This window comes from Perissodus microlepis, chromosome 18, assembly GCF_051167445.1.
Source record: "Perissodus microlepis isolate ML-2025 ecotype Zambia chromosome 18, ASM5116744v1, whole genome shotgun sequence".
Lineage (NCBI taxonomy): Eukaryota > Metazoa > Chordata > Actinopteri > Cichliformes > Cichlidae > Perissodus > Perissodus microlepis.
Genome location: NC_140478.1, coordinates 2,012,522 through 2,039,781, shown reverse-complemented (window position 1 = coordinate 2,039,781; position 27,260 = coordinate 2,012,522). Strand labels below are relative to the sequence as shown.

Genomic DNA, 27,260 nt, shown 5'->3' with positions numbered 1-27,260 from the left:
GTACTGCTGGTTAAAAGCTAAATTGAGTCCTTGGGTTAGGGTATTAGGCAACCATGCAGTTACCATTAACAATGTAGTTAAATTGGAGGGTTGTGTTTCGTAACTTCAAGTACTGCCCAACTCACCACTTGATTCCATAAATTGACACTTTGTGCTGAGGTCTGCAGCTTACGGCCATACCACCCTGAGCACGCCCGCTCTCGTCTGATCTCGGAAGCTAAGCAGGGTTGGGCTTGGTTAGTACTTGGATGGGAGACCGCCTGGGAATACCAGGTGCTGTAAGCTTTTCATGTCATTGAACTGCTTTTGATCCAGAGAAGGAGGGTGTTGAAAGACCCAAAGCAGCTGCCCATTAATGAGGGCACATAAACGACATTCCTTTTGGCTGTTTTCAGCAATGTCTTGTGCTGCCAGGTGAGGCCATCCGCACCACACCGGGGCCTGTGCTGCTATGATAGGTCATCTAAATTACACCAGGGCGTGTGCATCTGGCTGAGGACCGGTGCTTCCGGCTGAGGCCTTCTACAACACACCAGGGCCTGAGTTTCAGGAAGAAGCCACCTCCACCTCACCAGGTCCTGTGCTGCTAGCTGAGGCCATCTACAACACACCACGGCCTGTGCTCCTGGCTTTGGCCACCAACACCACACCAGGTTCTGTGGCTCTGGCTGAGGCCAACTACACCACACCAGGGCCTGTGGCTCTGGCTGAAGCCATCTACCCCACACCAGGGCCTGTGTTGCTGGTTGAGGCCATTTTAATCACACCAGGGCCTGTGCTGCTGGATGAGGCCATATACATCACACGAGGGCTTGCTCTACTGGATGAGGCCAACTACACCACACCAGGGCCTGTGCTTCTGGCTGAGGCCATCTACATTACACGAGGGCTTGCGCTGCTGGCTTAGTCCATCTACACCACAACAGGGCCTGTGGCTCTGGCTTAGGCCATATACACCCCACCAGGGCCTTTGCTTCTGGCTGAGGCCACCTACACCACACCAGGTCCTGTGCTGCTGGTGGAGGCCATCTACACCAAACCAGGGCCTGTACTGCTGGTTAAAAGCAAAATTGAGTCCTTGGGTTAGGGTATTAGGCAACCATGCAGTTACCATTAACAATGTAGTTAAATTGGAGGGTTGTGTTTCGTAACTTCAAGTACTGCCCAACTCACCACTTGATTCCATAAATTGACACTTTGTGCTGAGGTCTGCAGCTTACGGCCATACCACCCTGAGCACGCCCGCTCTCGTCTGATCTCGGAAGCTAAGCAGGGTTGGGCTTGGTTAGTACTTGGATGGGAGACCGCCTGGGAATACCAGGTGCTGTAAGCTTTTCATGTCATTGAACTGCTTTTGATCCAGAGAAGGAGGGTGTTGAAAGACCCAAAGCAGCTGCCCATTAATGAGGGCACATAAACGACATTCCTTTTGGCTGTTTTCAGCAATGTCTTGTGCTGCCAGGTGAGGCCATCCGCACCACACCGGGGCCTGTGCTGCTAAGATAGGTCATCTAAATTACACCAGGGCGTCTGCATCTGGCTGAGGACCGTTGCTTCCGGCTGAGAACATCTACAACACACCAGGGCCTGAGTTGCAGGAAGAAGCCACCTCCACCTCACCAGGTCCTGTGCTGCTAGCTGAGGCCATCTACAACACACCACGGCCTGTGCTCCTGGCTTTGGCCACCTACACCACACCAGGTTCTGTGGCTCTGGCTGAGGCCAACTACACCACACCAGGGCCTGTGGCTCTGGCTGAAGCCATCTACCCCACACCAGGGCCTGTGTTGCTGGTTGAGGCCATTTTAATCACACCAGGGCCTGTGCTGCTGGATGAGGCCATATACATCACACGAGGGCTTGCTCTACTGGATGAGGCCAACTACACCACACCAGGGCCTGTGCTTCTGGCTGAGGCCATCTACATTACACGAGGGCTTGCGCTGCTGGCTTAGTCCATCTACACCACACCAGGGCCTGTGGCTCTGGCTTAGGCCATATACACCCCACCAGGGCCTTTGCTTCTGGCTGAGGCCACCTACACCACACCAGGTCCTGTGCTGCTGGTGGAGGCCATCTACACCAAACCAGGGCCTGTACTGCTGGTTAAAAGCTAAATTGAGTCCTTGGGTTAGAGTATTAGGCAACCATGCAGTTACCATTAACAATGTAGTTAAATTGGAGGGTTGTGTTTCGTAACTTCAAGTACTGCCCAACTCACCACTTGATTCCATAAATTGACACTTTGTGCTGAGGTCTGCAGCTTACGGCCATACCACCCTGAGCACGCCCGCTCTCGTCTGATCTCGGAAGCTAAGCAGGGTTGGGCTTGGTTAGTACTTGGATGGGAGACCGCCTGGGAATACCAGGTGCTGTAAGCTTTTCATGTCATTGAACTGCTTTTGATCCAGAGAAGGAGGGTGTTGAAAGACCCAAAGCAGCTGCCCATTAATGAGGGCACATAAACGACATTCCTTTTGGCTGTTTTCAGCAATGTCTTGTGCTGCCAGGTGAGGCCATCCGCACCACACCGGGGCCTGTGCTGCTAAGATAGGTCATCTAAATTACACCAGGGCGTGTGCATCTGGCTGAGGACCGGTGCTTCCGGCTGAGGCCTTCTACAACACACCAGGGCCTGAGTTGCAGGAAGAAGCCACCTCCACCTCACCAGGTCCTGTGCTGCTAGCTGAGGCCATCTACAACACACCACAGCCTGTGCTCCTGGCTTTGGCCACCAACACCACACCAGGTTCTGTGGCTCTGGCTGAGGCCAACTACACCACACCAGGGCCTGTGGCTCTGGCTGAAGCCATCTACCCCACACCAGGGCCTGTGTTGCTGGTTGAGGCCATTTTAATCACACCAGGGCCTGTGCTGCTGGATGAGGCCATATACATCACACGAGGGCTTGCTCTACTGGATGAGGCCAACTACACCACACCAGGGCCTGTGCTTCTGGCTGAGGCCATCTACATTACACGAGGGCTTGCGCTGCTGGCTTAGTCCATCTACACCACAACAGGGCCTGTGGCTCTGGCTTAGGCCATATACACCCCACCAGGGCCTTTGCTTCTGGCTGAGGCCACCTACACCACACCAGGTCCTGTGCTGCTGGTGGAGGCCATCTACACCAAACCAGGGCCTGTACTGCTGGTTAAAAGCAAAATTGAGTCCTTGGGTTAGGGTATTAGGCAACCATGCAGTTACCATTAACAATGTAGTTAAATTGGAGGGTTGTGTTTCGTAACTTCAAGTACTGCCCAACTCACCACTTGATTCCATAAATTGACACTTTGTGCTGAGGTCTGCAGCTTACGGCCATACCACCCTGAGCACGCCCGCTCTCGTCTGATCTCGGAAGCTAAGCAGGGTTGGGCTTGGTTAGTACTTGGATGGGAGACCGCCTGGGAATACCAGGTGCCGTAAGCTTTTCATGTCATTGAACTGCTTTTGATCCAGAGAAGGAGGGTGTTGAAAGACCCAAAGCAGCTGCCCATTAATGAGGGCACATAAACGACATTCCTTTTGGCTGTTTTCAGCAATGTCTTGTGCTGCCAGGTGAGGCCATCCGCACCACACCGGGGCCTTTGCTGCTAAGATAGGTCATCTAAATTACACCAGGGCGTGTGCATCTGGCTGAGGACCGGTGCTTCCGGCTGAGGCCATCTACAACACACCAGGGCCTGTGCTCCTGGCTTTGGCCACCAACACCACACCAGGTTCTGTGGCTCTGGCTGAGGCCAACTACACCACACCAGGGCCTGTGGCTCTGGCTGAAGCCATCTACCCCACACCAGGGCCTGTGTTGCTGGTTGAGGCCATTTTAATCACACCAGGGCCTGTGCTGCTGGATGAGGCCATATACATCACACGAGGGCTTGCTCTACTGGATGAGGCCAACTACACCACACCAGGGCCTGTGCTTCTGGCTGAGGCCATCTACATTACACGAGGGCTTGCGCTGCTGGCTTAGTCCATCTACACCACAACAGGGCCTGTGGCTCTGGCTTAGGCCATATACACCCCACCAGGGCCTTCGCTTCTGGCTGAGGCCACCTACACCACACCAGGTCCTGTGCTGCTGGTGGAGGCCATCTACACCAAACCAGGGCCTGTACTGCTGGTTAAAAGCAAAATTGAGTCCTTGGGTTAGGGTATTAGGCAACCATGCAGTTACCATTAACAATGTAGTTAAATTGGAGGGTTGTGTTTCGTAACTTCAAGTACTGCCCAACTCACCACTTGATTCCATAAATTGACACTTTGTGCTGAGGTCTGCAGCTTACGGCCATACCACCCTGAGCACGCCCGCTCTCGTCTGATCTCGGAAGCTAAGCAGGGTTGGGCTTGGTTAGTACTTGGATGGGAGACCGCCTGGGAATACCAGGTGCCGTAAGCTTTTCATGTCATTGAACTGCTTTTGATCCAGAGAAGGAGGGTGTTGAAAGACCCAAAGCAGCTGCCCATTAATGAGGGCACATAAACGACATTCCTTTTGGCTGTTTTCAGCAATGTCTTGTGCTGCCAGGTGAGGCCATCCGCACCACACCGGGGCCTGTGCTGCTAAGATAGGTCATCTAAATTACACCAGGGCGTCTGCATCTGGCTGAGGAACGGTGCTTCCGGCTGAGGCCATCTACAACACACCAGGGCCTGAGTTTCAGGAAGAAGCCACCTCCACCTCACCAGGTCCTGTGCTGCTAGCTGAGGCCATCTACAACACACCACGGCCTGTGCTCCTGGCTTTGGCCACCAACACCACACCAGGTTCTGTGGCTCTGGCTGAGGCCAACTACACCACACCAGGGCCTGTGGCTCTGGCTGAAGCCATCTACCCCACACCAGGGCCTGTGTTGCTGGTTGAGGCCATTTTATTCACACCAGGGCCTGTGCTGCTGGATGAGGCCATATACATCACACGAGGGCTTGCTCTACTGGATGAGGCCAACTACACCACACCAGGGCCTGTGCTTCTGGCTGAGGCCATCTACATTACACGAGGGCTTGCGCTGCTGGCTTAGTCCATCTACACCACACCAGGGCCTGTGGCTCTGGCTTAGGCCATATACACCCCACCAGGGCCTTTGCTTCTGGCTGAGGCCACCTACACCACACCAGGTCCTGTGCTGCTGGTGGAGGCCATCTACACCAAACCAGGGCCTGTACTGCTGGTTAAAAGCTAAATTGAGTCCTTGGGTTAGAGTATTAGGCAACCATGCAGTTACCATTAACAATGTAGTTAAATTGGAGGGTTGTGTTTCGTAACTTCAAGTACTGCCCAACTCACCACTTGATTCCATAAATTGACACTTTGTGCTGAGGTCTGCAGCTTACGGCCATACCACCCTGAGCACGCCCGCTCTCGTCTGATCTCGGAAGCTAAGCAGGGTTGGGCTTGGTTAGTACTTGGATGGGAGACCGCCTGGGAATACCAGGTGCTGTAAGCTTTTCATGTCATTGAACTGCTTTTGATCCAGAGAAGGAGGGTGTTGAAAGACCCAAAGCAGCTGCCCATTAATGAGGGCACATAAACGACATTCCTTTTGGCTGTTTTCAGCAATGTCTTGTGCTGCCAGGTGAGGCCATCCGCACCACACCGGGGCCTGTGCTGCTAAGATAGGTCATCTAAATTACACCAGGGCGTGTGCATCTGGCTGAGGACCGGTGCTTCCGGCTGAGGCCAACTACAACACACCAGGGCCTGAGTTGCAGGAAGAAGCCACCTCCACCTCACCAGGTCCTGTGCTGCTAGCTGAGGCCATCTACAACACACCACGGCCTGTGCTCCTGGCTTTGGCCACCAACACCACACCAGGTTCTGTGGCTCTGGCTGAGGCCACCAACACCACACCAGGGCCTGTGGCTCTGGCTGAAGCCATCTACCCCACACCAGGGCCTGTGTTGCTGGTTGAGGCCATTTTAATCACACCAGGGCCTGTGCTGCTGGATGAGGCCATATACATCACACGAGGGCTTGCTCTACTGGATGAGGCCAACTACACCACACCAGGGCCTGTGCTTCTGGCTGAGGCCATCTACATTACACGAGGGCTTGCGCTGCTGGCTTAGTCCATCTACACCACACCAGGGCCTGTGGCTCTGGCTTAGGCCATATACACCCCACCAGGGCCTTTGCTTCTGGCTGAGGCCACCTACACCACACCAGGTCCTGTGCTGCTGGTGGAGGCCATCTACACCAAACCAGGGCCTGTACTGCTGGTTAAAAGCTAAATTGAGTCCTTGGGTTAGAGTATTAGGCAACCATGCAGTTACCATTAACAATGTAGTTAAATTGGAGGGTTGTGTTTCGTAACTTCAAGTACTGCCCAACTCACCACTTGATTCCATAAATTGACACTTTGTGCTGAGGTCTGCAGCTTACGGCCATACCACCCTGAGCACGCCCGCTCTCGTCTGATCTCGGAAGCTAAGCAGGGTTGGGCTTGGTTAGTACTTGGATGGGAGACCGCCTGGGAATACCAGGTGCTGTAAGCTTTTCATGTCATTGAACTGCTTTTGATCCAGAGAAGGAGGGTGTTGAAAGACCCAAAGCAGCTGCCCATTAATGAGGGCACATAAACGACATTCCTTTTGGCTGTTTTCAGCAATGTCTTGTGCTGCCAGGTGAGGCCATCCGCACCACACCGGGGCCTGTGCTGCTAAGATAGGTCATCTAAATTACACCAGGGCGTGTGCATCTGGCTGAGGACCGGTGCTTCCGGCTGAGGCCTTCTACAACACACCAGGGCCTGAGTTGCAGGAAGAAGCCACCTCCACCTCACCAGGTCCTGTGCTGCTAGCTGAGGCCATCTACAACACACCACGGCCTGTGCTCCTGGCTTTGGCCACCAACACCACACCAGGTTCTGTGGCTCTGGCTGAGGCCAACTACACCACACCAGGGCCTGTGGCTCTGGATGAAGCCATCTACCCCACACCAGGGCCTGTGTTGCTGGTTGAGGCCATTTTAATCACACCAGGGCCTGTGCTGCTGGATGAGGCCATATACATCACACGAGGGCTTGCTCTACTGGATGAGGCCAACTACACCACACCAGGGCCTGTGCTTCTGGCTGAGGCCATCTACATTACACGAGGGCTTGCGCTGCTGGCTTAGTCCATCTACACCACAACAGGGCCTGTGGCTCTGGCTTAGGCCATATACACCCCACCAGGGCCTTTGCTTCTGGCTGAGGCCACCTACACCACACCAGGTCCTGTGCTGCTGGTGGAGGCCATCTACACCAAACCAGGGCCTGTACTGCTGGTTAAAAGCTAAATTGAGTCCTTGGGTTAAGGTATTAGGCAGCCATGCAGTTACCATTAACAATGTAGTTAAATTGGAGGGTTGTGTTTCGTAACTTCAAGTACTGCCCAACTCACCACTTGATTCCATAAATTGAGACTTTGTGCTGAGGTCTGCAGCTTACGGCCATACCACCCTGAGCACGCCCGCTCTCGTCTGATCTCGGAAGCTAAGCAGGGTTGGGCTTGGTTAGTACTTGGATGGGAGACCGCCTGGGAATACCAGGTGCTGTAAGCTTTTCATGTCATTGAACTGCTTTTGATCCAGAGAAGGAGGGTGTTGAAAGACCCAAAGCAGCTGCCCATTAATGAGGGCACATAAACGACATTCCTTTTGGCTGTTTTCAGCAATGTCTTGTGCTGCCAGGTGAGGCCATCCGCACCACACCGGGGCCTGTGCTGCTAAGATAGGTCATCTAAATTACACCAGGGCGTGTGCATCTGGCTGAGGACCGGTGCTTCCGGCTGAGGCCTTCTACAACACACCAGGGCCTGAGTTGCAGGAAGAAGCCACCTCCACCTCACCAGGTCCTGTGCTGCTAGCTGAGGCCATCTACAACACACCACGGCCTGTGCTCCTGGCTTTGGCCACCAACACCACACCAGGTTCTGTGGCTCTGGCTGAGGCCAACTACACCACACCAGGGCCTGTGGCTCTGGCTGAAGCCATCTACCCCACACCAGGGCCTGTGTTGCTGGTTGAGGCCATTTTAATCACACCAGGGCCTGTGCTGCTGGATGAGGCCATATACATCACACGAGGGCTTGCTCTACTGGATGAGGCCAACTACACCACACCAGGGCCTGTGCTTCTGGCTGAGGCCATCTACATTACACGAGGGCTTGCGCTGCTGGCTTAGTCCATCTACACCACAACAGGGCCTGTGGCTCTGGCTTAGGCCATATACACCCCACCAGGGCCTTTGCTTCTGGCTGAGGCCACCTACACCACACCAGGTCCTGTGCTGCTGGTGGAGGCCATCTACACCAAACCAGGGCCTGTACTGCTGGTTAAAAGCAAAATTGAGTCCTTGGGTTAGGGTATTAGGCAACCATGCAGTTACCATTAACAATGTAGTTAAATTGGAGGGTTGTGTTTCGTAACTTCAAGTACTGCCCAACTCACCACTTGATTCCATAAATTGACACTTTGTGCTGAGGTCTGCAGCTTACGGCCATACCACCCTGAGCACGCCCGCTCTCGTCTGATCTCGGAAGCTAAGCAGGGTTGGGCTTGGTTAGTACTTGGATGGGAGACCGCCTGGGAATACCAGGTGCTGTAAGCTTTTCATGTCATTGAACTGCTTTTGATCCAGAGAAGGAGGGTGTTGAAAGACCCAAAGCAGCTGCCCATTAATGAGGGCACATAAACGACATTCCTTTTGGCTGTTTTCAGCAATGTCTTGTGCTGCCAGGTGAGGCCATCCGCACCACACCGGGGCCTGTGCTGCTAAGATAGGTCATCTAAATTACACCAGGGCGTCTGCATCTGGCTGAGGACCGTTGCTTCCGGCTGAGAACATCTACAACACACCAGGGCCTGAGTTGCAGGAAGAAGCCACCTCCACCTCACCAGGTCCTGTGCTGCTAGCTGAGGCCATCTACAACACACCACGGCCTGTGCTCCTGGCTTTGGCCACCTACACCACACCAGGTTCTGTGGCTCTGGCTGAGGCCAACTACACCACACCAGGGCCTGTGGCTCTGGCTGAAGCCATCTACCCCACACCAGGGCCTGTGTTGCTGGTTGAGGCCATTTTAATCACACCAGGGCCTGTGCTGCTGGATGAGGCCATATACATCACACCAGGGCTTGCTCTACTGGATGAGGCCAACTACACCACACCAGGGCCTGTGCTTCTGGCTGAGGCCATCTACATTACACGAGGGCTTGCGCTGCTGGCTTAGTCCATCTACACCACACCAGGGCCTGTGGCTCTGGCTTAGGCCATATACACCCCACCAGGGCCTTTGCTTCTGGCTGAGGCCACCTACACCACACCAGGTCCTGTGCTGCTGGTGGAGGCCATCTACACCAAACCAGGGCCTGTACTGCTGGTTAAAAGCTAAATTGAGTCCTTGGGTTAGAGTATTAGGCAACCATGCAGTTACCATTAACAATGTAGTTAAATTGGAGGGTTGTGTTTCGTAACTTCAAGTACTGCCCAACTCACCACTTGATTCCATAAATTGACACTTTGTGCTGAGGTCTGCAGCTTACGGCCATACCACCCTGAGCACGCCCACTCTCGTCTGATCTCGGAAGCTAAGCAGGGTTGGGCTTGGTTAGTACTTGGATGGGAGACCGCCTGGGAATACCAGGTGCCGTAAGCTTTTCATGTCATTGAACTGCTTTTGATCCAGAGAAGGAGGGTGTTGAAAGACCCAAAGCAGCTGCCCATTAATGAGGGCACATAAACGACATTCCTTTTGGCTGTTTTCAGCAATGTCTTGTGCTGCCAGGTGAGGCCATCCGCACCACACCGGGGCCTGTGCTGCTAAGATAGGTCATCTAAATTACACCAGGGCGTGTGCATCTGGCTGAGGACCGGTGCTTCCGGCTGAGGCCTTCTACAACACACCAGGGCCTGAGTTGCAGGAAGAAGCCACCTCCACCTCAACAGGTCCTGTGCTGCTAGCTGAGGCCATCTACAACACACCACGGCCTGTGCTCCTGGCTTTGGCCACCAACACCACACCAGGTTCTGTGGCTCTGGCTGAGGCCAACTACACCACACCAGGGCCTGTGGCTCTGGCTGAAGCCATCTACCCCACACCAGGGCCTGTGTTGCTGGTTGAGGCCATTTTAATCACACCAGGGCCTGTGCTGCTGGATGAGGCCATATACATCACACGAGGGCTTGCTCTACTGGATGAGGCCAACTACACCACACCAGGGCCTGTGCTTCTGGCTGAGGCCATCTACATTACACGAGGGCTTGCGCTGCTGGCTTAGTCCATCTACACCACAACAGGGCCTGTGGCTCTGGCTTAGGCCATATACACCCCACCAGGGCCTTTGCTTCTGGCTGAGGCCACCTACACCACACCAGGTCCTGTGCTGCTGGTGGAGGCCATCTACACCAAACCAGGGCCTGTACTGCTGGTTAAAAGCAAAATTGAGTCCTTGGGTTAGGGTATTAGGCAACCATGCAGTTACCATTAACAATGTAGTTAAATTGGAGGGTTGTGTTTCGTAACTTCAAGTACTGCCCAACTCACCACTTGATTCCATAAATTGACACTTTGTGCTGAGGTCTGCAGCTTACGGCCATACCACCCTGAGCACGCCCGCTCTCGTCTGATCTTGGAAGCTAAGCAGGGTTGGGCTTGGTTAGTACTTGGATGGGAGACCGCCTGGGAATACCAGGTGCCGTAAGCTTTTCATGTCATTGAACTGCTTTTGATCCAGAGAAGGAGGGTGTTGAAAGACCCAAAGCAGCTGCCCATTAATGAGGGCACATAAACGACATTCCTTTTGGCTGTTTTCAGCAATGTCTTGTGCTGCCAGGTGAGGCCATCCGCACCACACCGGGGCCTTTGCTGCTAAGATAGGTCATCTAAATTACACCAGGGCGTGTGCATCTGGCTGAGGACCGGTGCTTCCGGCTGAGGCCATCTACAACACACCAGGGCCTGTGCTCCTGGCTTTGGCCACCAACACCACACCAGGTTCTGTGGCTCTGGCTGAGGCCAACTACACCACACCAGGGCCTGTGGCTCTGGCTGAAGCCATCTACCCCACACCAGGGCCTGTGTTGCTGGTTGAGGCCATTTTAATCACACCAGGGCCTGTGCTGCTGGATGAGGCCATATACATCACACGAGGGCTTGCTCTACTGGATGAGGCCAACTACACCACACCAGGGCCTGTGCTTCTGGCTGAGGCCATCTACATTACACGAGGGCTTGCGCTGCTGGCTTAGTCCATCTACACCACAACAGGGCCTGTGTTGCTGGTTGAGGCCATTTTAATCACACCAGGGCCTGTGCTTCTGGCTGAGGCCATCTACATTACACGAGGGCTTGCGCTGCTGGCTTAGTCCATCTACACCACACCAGGGCCTGTGGCTCTGGCTTAGGCCATATACACCCCACCAGGGCCTTTGCTTCTGGCTGAGGCCACCTACACCACACCAGGTCCTGTGCTGCATGTGGAGGCCATCTACACCAAACCAGGGCCTGTACTGCTGGTTAAAAGCTAAATTGAGTCCTTGGGTTAGAGTATTAGGCAACCATGCAGTTACCATTAACAATGTAGTTAAATTGGAGGGTTGTGTTTCGTAACTTCAAGTACTGCCCAACTCACCACTTGATTCCATAAATTGACACTTTGTGCTGAGGTCTGCAGCTTACGGCCATACCACCCTGAGCACGCCCGCTCTCGTCTGATCTCGGAAGCTAAGCAGGGTTGGGCTTGGTTAGTACTTGGATGGGAGACCGCCTGGGAATACCAGGTGCTGTAAGCTTTTCATGTCATTGAACTGCTTTTGATCCAGAGAAGGAGGGTGTTGAAAGACCCAAAGCAGCTGCCCATTAATGAGGGCACATAAACGACATTCCTTTTGGCTGTTTTCAGCAATGTCTTGTGCTGCCAGGTGAGGCCATCCGCACCACACCGGGGCCTGTGCTGCTAAGATAGGTCATCTAAATTACACCAGGGCGTGTGCATCTGGCTGAGGACCGGTGCTTCCGGCTGAGGCCAACTACAACACACCAGGGCCTGAGTTGCAGGAAGAAGCCACCTCCACCTCACCAGGTCCTGTGCTGCTAGCTGAGGCCATCTACAACACACCACGGCCTGTGCTCCTGGCTTTGGCCACCAACACCACACCAGGTTCTGTGGCTCTGGCTGAGGCCACCAACACCACACCAGGGCCTGTGGCTCTGGCTGAAGCCATCTACCCCACACCAGGGCCTGTGTTGCTGGTTGAGGCCATTTTAATCACACCAGGGCCTGTGCTGCTGGATGAGGCCATATACATCACACGAGGGCTTGCTCTACTGGATGAGGCCAACTACACCACACCAGGGCCTGTGCTTCTGGCTGAGGCCATCTACATTACACGAGGGCTTGCGCTGCTGGCTTAGTCCATCTACACCACACCAGGGCCTGTGGCTCTGGCTTAGGCCATATACACCCCACCAGGGCCTTTGCTTCTGGCTGAGGCCACCTACACCACACCAGGTCCTGTGCTGCTGGTGGAGGCCATCTACACCAAACCAGGGCCTGTACTGCTGGTTAAAAGCTAAATTGAGTCCTTGGGTTAGAGTATTAGGCAACCATGCAGTTACCATTAACAATGTAGTTAAATTGGAGGGTTGTGTTTCGTAACTTCAAGTACTGCCCAACTCACCACTTGATTCCATAAATTGACACTTTGTGCTGAGGTCTGCAGCTTACGGCCATACCACCCTGAGCACGCCCGCTCTCGTCTGATCTCGGAAGCTAAGCAGGGTTGGGCTTGGTTAGTACTTGGATGGGAGACCGCCTGGGAATACCAGGTGCTGTAAGCTTTTCATGTCATTGAACTGCTTTTGATCCAGAGAAGGAGGGTGTTGAAAGACCCAAAGCAGCTGCCCATTAATGAGGGCACATAAACGACATTCCTTTTGGCTGTTTTCAGCAATGTCTTGTGCTGCCAGGTGAGGCCATCCGCACCACACCGGGGCCTGTGCTGCTAAGATAGGTCATCTAAATTACACCAGGGCGTGTGCATCTGGCTGAGGACCGGTGCTTCCGGCTGAGGCCTTCTACAACACACCAGGGCCTGAGTTGCAGGAAGAAGCCACCTCCACCTCACCAGGTCCTGTGCTGCTAGCTGAGGCCATCTACAACACACCACGGCCTGTGCTCCTGGCTTTGGCCACCAACACCACACCAGGTTCTGTGGCTCTGGCTGAGGCCAACTACACCACACCAGGGCCTGTGGCTCTGGATGAAGCCATCTACCCCACACCAGGGCCTGTGTTGCTGGTTGAGGCCATTTTAATCACACCAGGGCCTGTGCTGCTGGATGAGGCCATATACATCACACGAGGGCTTGCTCTACTGGATGAGGCCAACTACACCACACCAGGGCCTGTGCTTCTGGCTCAGGCCATCTACATTACACGAGGGCTTGCGCTGCTGGCTTAGTCCATCTACACCACAACAGGGCCTGTGGCTCTGGCTTAGGCCATATACACCCCACCAGGGCCTTTGCTTCTGGCTGAGGCCACCTACACCACACCAGGTCCTGTGCTGCTGGTGGAGGCCATCTACACCAAACCAGGGCCTGTACTGCTGGTTAAAAGCAAAATTGAGTCCTTGGGTTAGGGTATTAGGCAGCCATGCAGTTACCATTAACAATGTAGTTAAATTGGAGGGTTGTGTTTCGTAACTTCAAGTACTGCCCAACTCACCACTTGATTCCATAAATTGAGACTTTGTGCTGAGGTCTGCAGCTTACGGCCATACCACCCTGAGCACGCCCGCTCTCGTCTGATCTCGGAAGCTAAGCAGGGTTGGGCTTGGTTAGTACTTGGATGGGAGACCGCCTGGGAATACCAGGTGCTGTAAGCTTTTCATGTCATTGAACTGCTTTTGATCCAGAGAAGGAGGGTGTTGAAAGACCCAAAGCAGCTGCCCATTAATGAGGGCACATAAACGACATTCCTTTTGGCTGTTTTCAGCAATGTCTTGTGCTGCCAGGTGAGGCCATCCGCACCACACCGGGGCCTGTGCTGCTAAGATAGGTCATCTAAATTACACCAGGGCGTGTGCATCTGGCTGAGGACCGGTGCTTCCGGCTGAGGCCTTCTACAACACACCAGGGCCTGAGTTGCAGGAAGAAGCCACCTCCACCTCACCAGGTCCTGTGCTGCTAGCTGAGGCCATCTACAACACACCACGGCCTGTGCTCCTGGCTTTGGCCACCAACACCACACCAGGTTCTGTGGCTCTGGCTGAGGCCAACTACACCACACCAGGGCCTGTGGCTCTGGCTGAAGCCATCTACCCCACACCAGGGCCTGTGTTGCTGGTTGAGGCCATTTTAATCACACCAGGGCCTGTGCTGCTGGATGAGGCCATATACATCACACGAGGGCTTGCTCTACTGGATGAGGCCAACTACACCACACCAGGGCCTGTGCTTCTGGCTGAGGCCATCTACATTACACGAGGGCTTGCGCTGCTGGCTTAGTCCATCTACACCACAACAGGGCCTGTGGCTCTGGCTTAGGCCATATACACCCCACCAGGGCCTTTGCTTCTGGCTGAGGCCACCTACACCACACCAGGTCCTGTGCTGCTGGTGGAGGCCATCTACACCAAACCAGGGCCTGTACTGCTGGTTAAAAGCAAAATTGAGTCCTTGGGTTAGGGTATTAGGCAACCATGCAGTTACCATTAACAATGTAGTTAAATTGGAGGGTTGTGTTTCGTAACTTCAAGTACTGCCCAACTCACCACTTGATTCCATAAATTGACACTTTGTGCTGAGGTCTGCAGCTTACGGCCATACCACCCTGAGCACGCCCGCTCTCGTCTGATCTCGGAAGCTAAGCAGGGTTGGGCTTGGTTAGTACTTGGATGGGAGACCGCCTGGGAATACCAGGTGCTGTAAGCTTTTCATGTCATTGAACTGCTTTTGATCCAGAGAAGGAGGGTGTTGAAAGACCCAAAGCAGCTGCCCATTAATGAGGGCACATAAACGACATTCCTTTTGGCTGTTTTCAGCAATGTCTTGTGCTGCCAGGTGAGGCCATCCGCACCACACCGGGGCCTGTGCTGCTAAGATAGGTCATCTAAATTACACCAGGGCGTCTGCATCTGGCTGAGGACCGTTGCTTCCGGCTGAGAACATCTACAACACACCAGGGCCTGAGTTGCAGGAAGAAGCCACCTCCACCTCACCAGGTCCTGTGCTGCTAGCTGAGGCCATCTACAACACACCACGGCCTGTGCTCCTGGCTTTGGCCACCTACACCACACCAGGTTCTGTGGCTCTGGCTGAGGCCAACTACACCACACCAGGGCCTGTGGCTCTGGCTGAAGCCATCTACCCCACACCAGGGCCTGTGTTGCTGGTTGAGGCCATTTTAATCACACCAGGGCCTGTGCTGCTGGATGAGGCCATATACATCACACGAGGGCTTGCTCTACTGGATGAGGCCAACTACACCACACCAGGGCCTGTGCTTCTGGCTGAGGCCATCTACATTACACGAGGGCTTGCGCTGCTGGCTTAGTCCATCTACACCACACCAGGGCCTGTGGCTCTGGCTTAGGCCATATACACCCCACCAGGGCCTTTGCTTCTGGCTGAGGCCACCTACACCACACCAGGTCCTGTGCTGCTGGTGGAGGCCATCTACACCAAACCAGGGCCTGTACTGCTGGTTAAAAGCTAAATTGAGTCCTTGGGTTAGAGTATTAGGCAACCATGCAGTTACCATTAACAATGTAGTTAAATTGGAGGGTTGTGTTTCGTAACTTCAAGTACTGCCCAACTCACCACTTGATTCCATAAATTGACACTTTGTGCTGAGGTCTGCAGCTTACGGCCATACCACCCTGAGCACGCCCACTCTCGTCTGATCTCGGAAGCTAAGCAGGGTTGGGCTTGGTTAGTACTTGGATGGGAGACCGCCTGGGAATACCAGGTGCCGTAAGCTTTTCATGTCATTGAACTGCTTTTGATCCAGAGAAGGAGGGTGTTGAAAGACCCAAAGCAGCTGCCCATTAATGAGGGCACATAAACGACATTCCTTTTGGCTGTTTTCAGCAATGTCTTGTGCTGCCAGGTGAGGCCATCCGCACCACACCGGGGCCTGTGCTGCTAAGATAGGTCATCTAAATTACACCAGGGCGTGTGCATCTGGCTGAGGACCGGTGCTTCCGGCTGAGGCCTTCTACAACACACCAGGGCCTGAGTTGCAGGAAGAAGCCACCTCCACCTCAACAGGTCCTGTGCTGCTAGCTGAGGCCATCTACAACACACCACGGCCTGTGCTCCTGGCTTTGGCCACCAACACCACACCAGGTTCTGTGGCTCTGGCTGAGGCCAACTACACCACACCAGGGCCTGTGGCTCTGGCTGAAGCCATCTACCCCACACCAGGGCCTGTGTTGCTGGTTGAGGCCATTTTAATCACACCAGGGCCTGTGCTGCTGGATGAGGCCATATACATCACACGAGGGCTTGCTCTACTGGATGAGGCCAACTACACCACACCAGGGCCTGTGCTTCTGGCTGAGGCCATCTACATTACACGAGGGCTTGCGCTGCTGGCTTAGTCCATCTACACCACAACAGGGCCTGTGGCTCTGGCTTAGGCCATATACACCCCACCAGGGCCTTTGCTTCTGGCTGAGGCCACCTACACCACACCAGGTCCTGTGCTGCTGGTGGAGGCCATCTACACCAAACCAGGGCCTGTACTGCTGGTTAAAAGCAAAATTGAGTCCTTGGGTTAGGGTATTAGGCAACCATGCAGTTACCATTAACAATGTAGTTAAATTGGAGGGTTGTGTTTCGTAACTTCAAGTACTGCCCAACTCACCACTTGATTCCATAAATTGAGACTTTGTGCTGAGGTCTGCAGCTTACGGCCATACCACCCTGAGCACGCCCGCTCTCGTCTGATCTCGGAAGCTAAGCAGGGTTGGGCTTGGTTAGTACTTGGATGGGAGACCGCCTGGGAATACCAGGTGCCGTAAGCTTTTCATGTCATTGAACTGCTTTTGATCCAGAGAAGGAGGGTGTTGAAAGACCCAAAGCAGCTGCCCATTAATGAGGGCACATAAACGACATTCCTTTTGGCTGTTTTCAGCAATGTCTTGTGCTGCCAGGTGAGGCCATCCGCACCACACCGGGGCCTTTGCTGCTAAGATAGGTCATCTAAATTACACCAGGGCGTGTGCATCTGGCTGAGGACCGGTGCTTCCGGCTGAGGCCATCTACAACACACCAGGGCCTGTGCTCCTGGCTTTGGCCACCAACACCACACCAGGTTCTGTGGCTCTGGCTGAGGCCAACTACACCACACCAGGGCCTGTGGCTCTGGCTGAAGCCATCTACCCCACACCAGGGCCTGTGTTGCTGGTTGAGGCCATTTTAATCACACCAGGGCCTGTGCTGCTGGATGAGGCCATATACATCACACGAGGGCTTGCTCTACTGGATGAGGCCAACTACACCACACCAGGGCCTGTGCTTCTGGCTGAGGCCATCTACATTACACGAGGGCTTGCGCTGCTGGCTTAGTCCATCTACACCACAACAGGGCCTGTGGCTCTGGCTTAGGCCATATACACCCCACCAGGGCCTTTGCTTCTGGCTGAGGCCACCTACACCACACCAGGTCCTGTGCTGCTGGTGGAGGCCATCTACACCAAACCAGGGCCTGTACTGCTGGTTAAAAGCAAAATTGAGTCCTTGGGTTAGGGTATTAGGCAACCATGCAGTTACCATTAACAATGTAGTTAAATTGGAGGGTTGTGTTTCGTAACTTCAAGTACTGCCCAACTCACCACTTGATTCCATAAATTGACACTTTGTGCTGAGGTCTGCAGCTTACGGCCATACCACCCTGAGCACGCCCGCTCTCGTCTGATCTCGGAAGCTAAGCAGGGTTGGGCTTGGTTAGTACTTGGATGGGAGACCGCCTGGGAATACCAGGTGCCGTAAGCTTTTCATGTCATTGAACTGCTTTTGATCCAGAGAAGGAGGGTGTTGAAAGACCCAAAGCAGCTGCCCATTAATGAGGGCACATAAACGACATTCCTTTTGGCTGTTTTCAGCAATGTCTTGTGCTGCCAGGTGAGGCCATCCGCACCACACCGGGGCCTGTGCTGCTAAGATAGGTCATCTAAATTACACCAGGGCGTCTGCATCTGGCTGAGGAACGGTGCTTCCGGCTGAGGCCATCTACAACACACCAGGGCCTGAGTTTCAGGAAGAAGCCACCTCCACCTCACCAGGTCCTGTGCTGCTAGCTGAGGCCATCTACAACACACCACGGCCTGTGCTCCTGGCTTTGGCCACCAACACCACACCAGGTTCTGTGGCTCTGGCTGAGGCCAACTACACCACACCAGGGCCTGTGGCTCTGGCTGAAGCCATCTACCCCACACCAGGGCCTGTGTTGCTGGTTGAGGCCATTTTATTCACACCAGGGCCTGTGCTGCTGGATGAGGCCATATACATCACACGAGGGCTTGCTCTACTGGATGAGGCCAACTACACCACACCAGGGCCTGTGCTTCTGGCTGAGGCCATCTACATTACACGAGGGCTTGCGCTGCTGGCTTAGTCCATCTACACCACACCAGGGCCTGTGGCTCTGGCTTAGGCCATATACACCCCACCAGGGCCTTTGCTTCTGGCTGAGGCCACCTACACCACACCAGGTCCTGTGCTGCTGGTGGAGGCCATCTACACCAAACCAGGGCCTGTACTGCTGGTTAAAAGCTAAATTGAGTCCTTGGGTTAGAGTATTAGGCAACCATGCAGTTACCATTAACAATGTAGTTAAATTGGAGGGTTGTGTTTCGTAACTTCAAGTACTGCCCAACTCACCACTTGATTCCATAAATTGAGACTTTGTGCTGAGGTCTGCAGCTTACGGCCATACCACCCTGAGCACGCCCGCTCTCGTCTGATCTCGGAAGCTAAGCAGGGTTGGGCTTGGTTAGTACTTGGATGGGAGACCGCCTGGGAATACCAGGTGCTGTAAGCTTTTCATGTCATTGAACTGCTTTTGATCCAGAGAAGGAGGGTGTTGAAAGACCCAAAGCAGCTGCCCATTAATGAGGGCACATAAACGACATTCCTTTTGGCTGTTTTCAGCAATGTCTTGTGCTGCCAGGTGAGGCCATCCGCACCACACCGGGGCCTGTGCTGCTAAGATAGGTCATCTAAATTACACCAGGGCGTGTGCATCTGGCTGAGGACCGGTGCTTCCGGCTGAGGCCATCTACAACACACCAGGGCCTGAGTTGCAGGAAGAAGCCACCTCCACCTCACCAGGTCCTGTGCTGCTAGCTGAGGCCATCTACAACACACCAGGGCCTGTGCTCCTGGCTTTGGCCACCAACACCACACCAGGTTCTGTGGCTCTGGCTGAGGCCACCAACACCACACCAGGGCCTGTGGCTCTGGCTGAAGCCATCTACCCCACACCAGGGCCTGTGTTGCTGGTTGAGGCCATTTTAATCACACCAGGGCCTGTGCTTCTGGCTGAGGCCATCTACATTACACGAGGGCTTGCGCTGCTGGCTTAGTCCATCTACACCACACCAGGGCCTGTGGCTCTGGCTTAGGCCATATACACCCCACCAGGGCCTTTGCTTCTGGCTGAGGCCACCTACACCACACCAGGTCCTGTGCTGCTGGTGGAGGCCATCTACACCAAACCAGGGCCTGTACTGCTGGTTAAAAGCTAAATTGAGTCCTTGGGTTAGAGTATTAGGCAACCATGCAGTTACCATTAACAATGTAGTTAAATTGGAGGGTTGTGTTTCGTAACTTCAAGTACTGCCCAACTCACCACTTGATTCCATAAATTGACACTTTGTGCTGAGGTCTGCAGCTTACGGCCATACCACCCTGAGCACGCCCGCTCTCGTCTGATCTCGGAAGCTAAGCAGGGTTGGGCTTGGTTAGTACTTGGATGGGAGACCGCCTGGGAATACCAGGTGCTGTAAGCTTTTCATGTCATTGAACTGCTTTTGATCCAGAGAAGGAGGGTGTTGAAAGACCCAAAGCAGCTGCCCATTAATGAGGGCACATAAACGACATTCCTTTTGGCTGTTTTCAGCAATGTCTTGTGCTGCCAGGTGAGGCCATCCGCACCACACCGGGGCCTGTGCTGCTAAGATAGGTCATCTAAATTACACCAGGGCGTGTGCATCTGGCTGAGGACCGGTGCTTCCGGCTGAGGCCTTCTACAACACACCAGGGCCTGAGTTACAGGAAGAAGCCACCTCCACCTCACCAGGTCCTGTGCTGCTAGCTGAGGCCATCTACAACACACCACGGCCTGTGCTCCTGGCTTTGGCCACCAACACCACACCAGGTTCTGTGGCTCTGGCTGAGGCCAACTACACCACACCAGGGCCTGTGGCTCTGGCTGAAGCCATCTACCCCACACCAGGGCCTGTGTTGCTGGTTGAGGCCATTTTAATCACACCAGGGCCTGTGCTGCTGGATGAGGCCATATACATCACACGAGGGCTTGCTCTACTGGATGAGGCCAACTACACCACACCAGGGCCTGTGCTTCTGGCTCAGGCCATCTACATTACACGAGGGCTTGCGCTGCTGGCTTAGTCCATCTACACCACAACAGGGCCTGTGGCTCTGGCTTAGGCCATATACACCCCACCAGGGCCTTTGCTTCTGGCTGAGGCCACCTACACCACACCAGGTCCTGTGCTGCTGGTGGAGGCCATCTACACCAAACCAGGGCCTGTACTGCTGGTTAAAAGCTAAATTGAGTCCTTGGGTTAGGGTATTAGGCAGCCATGCAGTTACCATTAACAATGTAGTTAAATTGGAGGGTTGTGTTTCGTAACTTCAAGTACTGCCCAACTCACCACTTGATTCCATAAATTGAGACTTTGTGCTGAGGTCTGCAGCTTACGGCCATACCACCCTGAGCACGCCCGCTCTCGTCTGATCTCGGAAGCTAAGCAGGGTTGGGCTTGGTTAGTACTTGGATGGGAGACCGCCTGGGAATACCAGGTGCTGTAAGCTTTTCATGTCATTGAACTGCTTTTGATCCAGAGAAGGAGGGTGTTGAAAGACCCAAAGCAGCTGCCCATTAATGAGGGCACATAAACGACATTCCTTTTGGCTGTTTTCAGCAATGTCTTGTGCTGCCAGGTGAGGCCATCCGCACCACACCGGGGCCTGTGCTGCTAAGATAGGTCATCTAAATTACACCAGGGCGTGTGCATCTGGCTGAGGACCGGTGCTTCCGGCTGAGGCCTTCTACAACACACCAGGGCCTGAGTTGCAGGAAGAAGCCACCTCCACCTCACCAGGTCCTGTGCTGCTAGCTGAGGCCATCTACAACACACCACGGCCTGTGCTCCTGGCTTTGGCCACCAACACCACACCAGGTTCTGTGGCTCTGGCTGAGGCCAACTACACCACACCAGGGCCTGTGGCTCTGGCTGAAGCCATCTACCCCACACCAGGGCCTGTGTTGCTGGTTGAGGCCATTTTAATCACACCAGGGCCTGTGCTGCTGGATGAGGCCATATACATCACACGAGGGCTTGCTCTACTGGATGAGGCCAACTACACCACACCAGGGCCTGTGCTTCTGGCTCAGGCCATCTACATTACACGAGGGCTTGCGCTGCTGGCTTAGTCCATCTACACCACAACAGGGCCTGTGGCTCTGGCTTAGGCCATATACACCCCACCAGGGCCTTTGCTTCTGGCTGAGGCCACCTACACCACACCAGGTCCTGTGCTGCTGGTGGAGGCCATCTACACCAAACCAGGGCCTGTACTGCTGGTTAAAAGCTAAATTGAGTCCTTGGGTTAGGGTATTAGGCAGCCATGCAGTTACCATTAACAATGTAGTTAAATTGGAGGGTTGTGTTTCGTAACTTCAAGTACTGCCCAACTCACCACTTGATTCCATAAATTGAGACTTTGTGCTGAGGTCTGCAGCTTACGGCCATACCACCCTGAGCACGCCCGCTCTCGTCTGATCTCGGAAGCTAAGCAAGGTTGGGCTTGGTTAGTACTTGGATGGGAGACCGCCTGGGAATACCAGGTGCTGTAAGCTTTTCATGTCATTGAACTGCTTTTGATCCAGAGAAGGAGGGTGTTGAAAGACCCAAAGCAGCTGCCCATTAATGAGGGCACATAAACGACATTCCTTTTGGCTGTTTTCAGCAATGTCTTGTGCTGCCAGGTGAGGCCATCCGCACCACACCGGGGCCTGTGCTGCTAAGATAGGTCATCTAAATTACACCAGGGCGTGTGCATCTGGCTGAGGACCGGTGCTTCCGGCTGAGGCCTTCTACAACACACCAGGGCCTGAGTTGCAGGAAGAAGCCACCTCCACCTCACCAGGTCCTGTGCTGCTAGCTGAGGCCATCTACAACACACCACGGCCTGTGCTCCTGGCTTTGGCCACCAACACCACACCAGGTTCTGTGGCTCTGGCTGAGGCCAACTACACCACACCAGGGCCTGTGGCTCTGGCTGAAGCCATCTACCCCACACCAGGGCCTGTGTTGCTGGTTGAGGCCATTTTAATCACACCAGGGCCTGTGCTGCTGGATGAGGCCATATACATCACACGAGGGCTTGCTCTACTGGATGAGGCCAACTACACCACACCAGGGCCTGTGCTTCTGGCTGAGGCCATCTACATTACACGAGGGCTTGCGCTGCTGGCTTAGTCCATCTACACCACAACAGGGCCTGTGGCTCTGGCTTAGGCCATATACACCCCACCAGGGCCTTTGCTTCTGGCTGAGGCCACCTACACCACACCAGGTCCTGTGCTGCTGGTGGAGGCCATCTACACCAAACCAGGGCCTGTACTGCTGGTTAAAAGCAAAATTGAGTCCTTGGGTTAGGGTATTAGGCAACCATGCAGTTACCATTAACAATGTAGTTAAATTGGAGGGTTGTGTTTCGTAACTTCAAGTACTGCCCAACTCACCACTTGATTCCATAAATTGACACTTTGTGCTGCTGTCTGCAGCTTACGGCCATACCACCCTGAGCACGCCCGCTCTCGTCTGATCTCGGAAGCTAAGCAGGGTTGGGCTTGGTTAGTACTTGGATGGGAGACCGCCTGGGAATACCAGGTGCTGTAAGCTTTTCATGTCATTGAACTGCTTTTGATCCAGAGAAGGAGGGTGTTGAAAGACCCAAAGCAGCTGCCCATTAATGAGGGCACATAAACGACATTCCTTTTGGCTGTTTTCAGCAATGTCTTGTGCTGCCAGGTGAGGCCATCCGCACCACACCGGGGCCTGTGCTGCTAAGATAGGTCATCTAAATTACACCAGGGCGTCTGCATCTGGCTGAGGACCGTTGCTTCCGGCTGAGAACATCTACAACACACCAGGGCCTGAGTTGCAGGAAGAAGCCACCTCCACCTCACCAGGTCCTGTGCTGCTAGCTGAGGCCATCTACAACACACCACGGCCTGTGCTCCTGGCTTTGGCCACCTACACCACACCAGGTTCTGTGGCTCTGGCTGAGGCCAACTACACCACACCAGGGCCTGTGGCTCTGGCTGAAGCCATCTACCCCACACCAGGGCCTGTGTTGCTGGTTGAGGCCATTTTAATCACACCAGGGCCTGTGCTGCTGGATGAGGCCATATACATCACACGAGGGCTTGCTCTACTGGATGAGGCCAACTACACCACACCAGGGCCTGTGCTTCTGGCTGAGGCCATCTACATTACACGAGGGCTTGCGCTGCTGGCTTAGTCCATCTACACCACACCAGGGCCTGTGGCTCTGGCTTAGGCCATATACACCCCACCAGGGCCTTTGCTTCTGGCTGAGGCCACCTACACCACACCAGGTCCTGTGCTGCTGGTGGAGGCCATCTACACCAAACCAGGGCCTGTACTGCTGGTTAAAAGCAAAATTGAGTCCTTGGGTTAGGGTATTAGGCAACCATGCAGTTACCATTAACAATGTAGTTAAATTGGAGGGTTGTGTTTCGTAACTTCAAGTACTGCCCAACTCACCACTTGATTCCATAAATTGACACTTTGTGCTGAGGTCTGCAGCTTACGGCCATACCACCCTGAGCACGCCCGCTCTCGTCTGATCTCGGAAGCTAAGCAGGGTTGGGCTTGGTTAGTACTTGGATGGGAGACCGCCTGGGAATACCAGGTGCCGTAAGCTTTTCATGTCATTGAACTGCTTTTGATCCAGAGAAGGAGGGTGTTGAAAGCCCCAAAGCAGCTGCCCATTAATGAGGGCACATAAACGACATTCCTTTTGGCTGTTTTCAGCAATGTCTTGTGCTGCCAGGTGAGGCCATCCGCACCACACCGGGGCCTTTGCTGCTAAGATAGGTCATCTAAATTACACCAGGGCGTGTGCATCTGGCTGAGGACCGGTGCTTCCGGCTGAGGCCATCTACAACACACCAGGGCCTGTGCTCCTGGCTTTGGCCACCAACACCACACCAGGTTCTGTGGCTCTGGCTGAGGCCAACTACACCACACCAGGGCCTGTGGCTCTGGCTGAAGCCATCTACCCCACACCAGGGCCTGTGTTGCTGGTTGAGGCCATTTTAATCACACCAGGGCCTGTGCTGCTGGATGAGGCCATATACATCACACGAGGGCTTGCTCTACTGGATGAGGCCAACTACACCACACCAGGGCCTGTGCTTCTGGCTGAGGCCATCTACATTACACGAGGGCTTGCGCTGCTGGCTTAGTCCATCTACACCACAACAGGGCCTGTGGCTCTGGCTTAGGCCATATACACCCCACCAGGGCCTTTGCTTCTGGCTGAGGCCACCTACACCACACCAGGTCCTGTGCTGCTGGTGGAGGCCATCTACACCAAACCAGGGCCTGTACTGCTGGTTAAAAGCAAAATTGAGTCCTTGGGTTAGGGTATTAGGCAACCATGCAGTTACCATTAACAATGTAGTTAAATTGGAGGGTTGTGTTTCGTAACTTCAAGTACTGCCCAACTCACCACTTGATTCCATAAATTGACACTTTGTGCTGAGGTCTGCAGCTTACGGCCATACCACCCTGAGCACGCCCGCTCTCGTCTGATCTCGGAAGCTAAGCAGGGTTGGGCTTGGTTAGTACTTGGATGGGAGACCGCCTGGGAATACCAGGTGCCGTAAGCTTTTCATGTCATTGAACTGCTTTTGATCCAGAGAAGGAGGGTGTTGAAAGACCCAAAGCAGCTGCCCATTAATGAGGGCACATAAACGACATTCCTTTTGGCTGTTTTCAGCAATGTCTTGTGCTGCCAGGTGAGGCCATCCGCACCACACCGGGGCCTGTGCTGCTAAGATAGGTCATCTAAATTACACCAGGGCGTCTGCATCTGGCTGAGGAACGGTGCTTCCGGCTGAGGCCATCTACAACACACCAGGGCCTGAGTTTCAGGAAGAAGCCACCTCCACCTCACCAGGTCCTGTGCTGCTAGCTGAGGCCATCTACAACACACCACGGCCTGTGCTCCTGGCTTTGGCCACCAACACCACACCAGGTTCTGTGGCTCTGGCTGAGGCCAACTACACCACACCAGGGCCTGTGGCTCTGGCTGAAGCCATCTACCCCACACCAGGGCCTGTGTTGCTGGTTGAGGCCATTTTATTCACACCAGGGCCTGTGCTGCTGGATGAGGCCATATACATCACACGAGGGCTTGCTCTACTGGATGAGGCCAACTACACCACACCAGGGCCTGTGCTTCTGGCTGAGGCCATCTACATTACACGAGGGCTTGCGCTGCTGGCTTAGTCCATCTACACCACACCAGGGCCTGTGGCTCTGGCTTAGGCCATATACACCCCACCAGGGCCTTTGCTTCTGGCTGAGGCCACCTACACCACACCAGGTCCTGTGCTGCTGGTGGAGGCCATCTACACCAAACCAGGGCCTGTACTGCTGGTTAAAAGCTAAATTGAGTCCTTGGGTTAGAGTATTAGGCAACCATGCAGTTACCATTAACAATGTAGTTAAATTGGAGGGTTGTGTTTCGTAACTTCAAGTACTGCCCAACTCACCACTTGATTCCATAAATTGACACTTTGTGCTGAGGTCTGCAGCTTACGGCCATACCACCCTGAGCACGCCCGCTCTCGTCTGATCTCGGAAGCTAAGCAGGGTTGGGCTTGGTTAGTACTTGGATGGGAGACCGCCTGGGAATACCAGGTGCTGTAAGCTTTTCATGTCATTGAACTGCTTTTGATCCAGAGAAGGAGGGTGTTGAAAGACCCAAAGCAGCTGCCCATTAATGAGGGCACATAAACGACATTCCTTTTGGCTGTTTTCAGCAATGTCTTGTGCTGCCAGGTGAGGCCATCCGCACCACACCGGGGCCTGTGCTGCTAAGATAGGTCATCTAAATTACACCAGGGCGTCTGCATCTGGCTGAGGACCGTTGCTTCCGGCTGAGAACATCTACAACACACCAGGGCCTGAGTTGCAGGAAGAAGCCACCTCCACCTCACCAGGTCCTGTGCAGCTAGCTGAGGCCATCTACAACACACCACGGCCTGTGCTCCTGGCTTTTGCCACCTACACCACACCAGGTTCTGTGGCTCTGGCTGAGGCCAACTACACCACACCAGGGCCTGTGGCTCTGGCTGAAGCCATCTACCCCACACCAGGGCCTGTGTTGCTGGTTGAGGCCATTTTAATCACACCAGGGCCTGTGCTGCTGGATGAGGCCATATACATCACACGAGGGCTTGCTCTACTGGATGAGGCCAACTACACCACACCAGGGCCTGTGCTTCTGGCTGAGGCCATCTACATTACACGAGGGCTTGCGCTGCTGGCTTAGTCCATCTACACCACACCAGGGCCTGTGGCTCTGGCTTAGGCCATATACACCCCACCAGGGCCTTTGCTTCTGGCTGAGGCCACCTACACCACACCAGGTCCTGTGCTGCTGGTGGAGGCCATCTACACCAAACCAGGGCCTGTACTGCTGGTTAAAAGATAAATTGAGTCCTTGGGTTAGAGTATTAGGCAACCATGCAGTTACCATTAACAATGTAGTTAAATTGGAGGGTTGTGTTTCGTAACTTCAAGTACTGCCCAACTCACCACTTGATTCCATAAATTGACACTTTGTGCTGAGGTCTGCAGCTTACGGCCATACCACCCTGAGCACGCCCGCTCTCGTCTGATCTCGGAAGCTAAGCAGGGTTGGGCTTGGTTAGTACTTGGATGGGAGACCGCCTGGGAATACCAGGTGCCGTAAGCT

At 54.1% G+C, this 27,260-nt stretch overlaps 27 non-coding genes across 27 annotated transcripts; all 27 read left to right on the top strand.

Moving 5' to 3' along the window:
• The first annotated feature begins 166 nt into the window (after nucleotides 1–166).
• LOC146366689 (5S ribosomal RNA) lies at nucleotides 167–285 on the top strand. The gene has a single exon (XR_014797733.1). It is a non-coding gene; the product is annotated as a 5S ribosomal RNA (ribosomal RNA).
• Nucleotides 286–1,214: 929 nt separating this feature from the next.
• Nucleotides 1,215–1,333, top strand: LOC146366688 (5S ribosomal RNA). The gene has a single exon (XR_014797731.1). It is a non-coding gene; the product is annotated as a 5S ribosomal RNA (ribosomal RNA).
• Nucleotides 1,334–2,262: 929 nt separating this feature from the next.
• On the top strand, nucleotides 2,263–2,381 carry LOC146366687 (5S ribosomal RNA). The gene has a single exon (XR_014797730.1). It is a non-coding gene; the product is annotated as a 5S ribosomal RNA (ribosomal RNA).
• A 929-nt stretch (nucleotides 2,382–3,310) lies between these two features.
• Nucleotides 3,311–3,429, top strand: LOC146366686 (5S ribosomal RNA). Its single transcript, XR_014798382.1, has one exon. It is a non-coding gene; the product is annotated as a 5S ribosomal RNA (ribosomal RNA).
• An 851-nt stretch (nucleotides 3,430–4,280) lies between these two features.
• On the top strand, nucleotides 4,281–4,399 carry LOC146366685 (5S ribosomal RNA). The gene has a single exon (XR_014798381.1). It is a non-coding gene; the product is annotated as a 5S ribosomal RNA (ribosomal RNA).
• Nucleotides 4,400–5,328: 929 nt separating this feature from the next.
• Nucleotides 5,329–5,447, top strand: LOC146366684 (5S ribosomal RNA). The gene has a single exon (XR_014797729.1). It is a non-coding gene; the product is annotated as a 5S ribosomal RNA (ribosomal RNA).
• A 929-nt stretch (nucleotides 5,448–6,376) lies between these two features.
• LOC146366683 (5S ribosomal RNA) lies at nucleotides 6,377–6,495 on the top strand. Its single transcript, XR_014797728.1, has one exon. It is a non-coding gene; the product is annotated as a 5S ribosomal RNA (ribosomal RNA).
• A 929-nt stretch (nucleotides 6,496–7,424) lies between these two features.
• LOC146366682 (5S ribosomal RNA) lies at nucleotides 7,425–7,543 on the top strand. The gene has a single exon (XR_014797727.1). It is a non-coding gene; the product is annotated as a 5S ribosomal RNA (ribosomal RNA).
• A 929-nt stretch (nucleotides 7,544–8,472) lies between these two features.
• LOC146366681 (5S ribosomal RNA) lies at nucleotides 8,473–8,591 on the top strand. The gene has a single exon (XR_014797726.1). It is a non-coding gene; the product is annotated as a 5S ribosomal RNA (ribosomal RNA).
• Nucleotides 8,592–9,520: 929 nt separating this feature from the next.
• On the top strand, nucleotides 9,521–9,639 carry LOC146366680 (5S ribosomal RNA). Its single transcript, XR_014798003.1, has one exon. It is a non-coding gene; the product is annotated as a 5S ribosomal RNA (ribosomal RNA).
• Nucleotides 9,640–10,568: 929 nt separating this feature from the next.
• Nucleotides 10,569–10,687, top strand: LOC146366679 (5S ribosomal RNA). The gene has a single exon (XR_014797929.1). It is a non-coding gene; the product is annotated as a 5S ribosomal RNA (ribosomal RNA).
• Nucleotides 10,688–11,655: 968 nt separating this feature from the next.
• On the top strand, nucleotides 11,656–11,774 carry LOC146366678 (5S ribosomal RNA). Its single transcript, XR_014797725.1, has one exon. It is a non-coding gene; the product is annotated as a 5S ribosomal RNA (ribosomal RNA).
• Nucleotides 11,775–12,703: 929 nt separating this feature from the next.
• LOC146366677 (5S ribosomal RNA) lies at nucleotides 12,704–12,822 on the top strand. The gene has a single exon (XR_014797724.1). It is a non-coding gene; the product is annotated as a 5S ribosomal RNA (ribosomal RNA).
• A 929-nt stretch (nucleotides 12,823–13,751) lies between these two features.
• On the top strand, nucleotides 13,752–13,870 carry LOC146366676 (5S ribosomal RNA). Its single transcript, XR_014797723.1, has one exon. It is a non-coding gene; the product is annotated as a 5S ribosomal RNA (ribosomal RNA).
• Nucleotides 13,871–14,799: 929 nt separating this feature from the next.
• Nucleotides 14,800–14,918, top strand: LOC146366675 (5S ribosomal RNA). Its single transcript, XR_014797722.1, has one exon. It is a non-coding gene; the product is annotated as a 5S ribosomal RNA (ribosomal RNA).
• Nucleotides 14,919–15,847: 929 nt separating this feature from the next.
• LOC146366674 (5S ribosomal RNA) lies at nucleotides 15,848–15,966 on the top strand. The gene has a single exon (XR_014798002.1). It is a non-coding gene; the product is annotated as a 5S ribosomal RNA (ribosomal RNA).
• A 929-nt stretch (nucleotides 15,967–16,895) lies between these two features.
• LOC146366673 (5S ribosomal RNA) lies at nucleotides 16,896–17,014 on the top strand. The gene has a single exon (XR_014798380.1). It is a non-coding gene; the product is annotated as a 5S ribosomal RNA (ribosomal RNA).
• Nucleotides 17,015–17,865: 851 nt separating this feature from the next.
• On the top strand, nucleotides 17,866–17,984 carry LOC146366672 (5S ribosomal RNA). The gene has a single exon (XR_014798379.1). It is a non-coding gene; the product is annotated as a 5S ribosomal RNA (ribosomal RNA).
• Nucleotides 17,985–18,913: 929 nt separating this feature from the next.
• Nucleotides 18,914–19,032, top strand: LOC146366671 (5S ribosomal RNA). Its single transcript, XR_014797720.1, has one exon. It is a non-coding gene; the product is annotated as a 5S ribosomal RNA (ribosomal RNA).
• Nucleotides 19,033–19,883: 851 nt separating this feature from the next.
• On the top strand, nucleotides 19,884–20,002 carry LOC146366670 (5S ribosomal RNA). Its single transcript, XR_014797719.1, has one exon. It is a non-coding gene; the product is annotated as a 5S ribosomal RNA (ribosomal RNA).
• A 929-nt stretch (nucleotides 20,003–20,931) lies between these two features.
• Nucleotides 20,932–21,050, top strand: LOC146366669 (5S ribosomal RNA). The gene has a single exon (XR_014797718.1). It is a non-coding gene; the product is annotated as a 5S ribosomal RNA (ribosomal RNA).
• Nucleotides 21,051–21,979: 929 nt separating this feature from the next.
• LOC146366668 (5S ribosomal RNA) lies at nucleotides 21,980–22,098 on the top strand. Its single transcript, XR_014797973.1, has one exon. It is a non-coding gene; the product is annotated as a 5S ribosomal RNA (ribosomal RNA).
• A 929-nt stretch (nucleotides 22,099–23,027) lies between these two features.
• LOC146366667 (5S ribosomal RNA) lies at nucleotides 23,028–23,146 on the top strand. The gene has a single exon (XR_014797717.1). It is a non-coding gene; the product is annotated as a 5S ribosomal RNA (ribosomal RNA).
• A 929-nt stretch (nucleotides 23,147–24,075) lies between these two features.
• Nucleotides 24,076–24,194, top strand: LOC146366666 (5S ribosomal RNA). Its single transcript, XR_014798377.1, has one exon. It is a non-coding gene; the product is annotated as a 5S ribosomal RNA (ribosomal RNA).
• An 851-nt stretch (nucleotides 24,195–25,045) lies between these two features.
• Nucleotides 25,046–25,164, top strand: LOC146366665 (5S ribosomal RNA). Its single transcript, XR_014798376.1, has one exon. It is a non-coding gene; the product is annotated as a 5S ribosomal RNA (ribosomal RNA).
• Nucleotides 25,165–26,093: 929 nt separating this feature from the next.
• LOC146366664 (5S ribosomal RNA) lies at nucleotides 26,094–26,212 on the top strand. Its single transcript, XR_014797716.1, has one exon. It is a non-coding gene; the product is annotated as a 5S ribosomal RNA (ribosomal RNA).
• A 929-nt stretch (nucleotides 26,213–27,141) lies between these two features.
• On the top strand, nucleotides 27,142–27,260 carry LOC146366663 (5S ribosomal RNA). The gene has a single exon (XR_014798375.1). It is a non-coding gene; the product is annotated as a 5S ribosomal RNA (ribosomal RNA).